Below are 1,032 nucleotides of genomic sequence, written 5' to 3'. Positions count from 1 at the left end.
GGGCTGCGGCTGGGCCTGGGAGAACCCTGGGGTAGGAGGCCAGGTCAGGGTCGGGGGACTGGCCGGGTGGGGGCCCACGCCTCGCCTGGATGGAAAGCCGTCACGCTGACGCTGAGAAGAGCCAGTTTACTCAGGTGGTGCCGGGCGTGGGGGGCCCGGGCCTGGGGCACACCCAGGCCCCCTCCTCCCGCAGGCCGGTGGTGACATCACCAGTGTTAACCGGCCAGGATGGCAGTTAATGGAGCCGGGCCACAGGCAGGACGGCCTCTGGCCACACACTGCCCCTCTGTCTGGGGTCTGGGTGTGGGGGCCGCCTGTGCTCCGGGCGCTGCTGTAGGCCTCCTGCGCTGCCCGCCAGCCCCGCCCACAGCTGCCTCCTAGCCTCTTGGGGGGCACAGGATTCGCTGTCTGTGGGTCCCTTCACACAACACACCCAGCAGCTCTGTGTGCCTCTGCCCTCGGAGACCCTGTGCCCTCCCCGAGGGGCCCTGAACCCTTGTACAATCTCTGGGCTTGACCATGGTCACCTGGAGGTCAGGGAAGACCCACGGCGTCAGACCACCCATGCGACCTCGTTTGACCATCCCGCCAAGTCCTCCTGGAAGCTCAAGGGGATCCAGCCAGGCAGGATGGCCTGAGACCCTCCCTTCTCCTCAGCCCATACAGCCCATGGTGGCTTCCAGGTGGGGCAGTGCAGGACCCCTGGAAGGAGGCGACAGAGCCCAGCCTTGTCTCTGTGCCTCCCCCAACCACGCCATCACTGCCCCGAAGCTGCCTGCTGGGTGTGTGTTTACCGGCACCCACCCTTCCAGAGAGCGTCCTGGGGCTCAAATTGGAGGTCTTGGGAGGGGTAGGAAGGCCTTCGGATGGCCCAAATGGCTTCTCCGAGCCGTGGGGGGTGAGGAGCCTCGCTGATGGGGGGAGGATGGCGGGCCGGGGGCTGGCTGCCCTTTGGCCATCTCCATCCATACTGTCACTGTGAGCAATGTCCAGCCCGGGGAGGGTCGGCTGACAGAGTGGAGGGGTGAGGGG

Source organism: Echinops telfairi, unplaced genomic scaffold (assembly GCF_000313985.2).
Source record: "Echinops telfairi isolate 266 unplaced genomic scaffold, ASM31398v2 ScPeMD7_37;HRSCAF=141, whole genome shotgun sequence".
NCBI lineage: Eukaryota > Metazoa > Chordata > Mammalia > Afrosoricida > Tenrecidae > Echinops > Echinops telfairi.
This window is presented reverse-complemented; position numbering follows the sequence as displayed.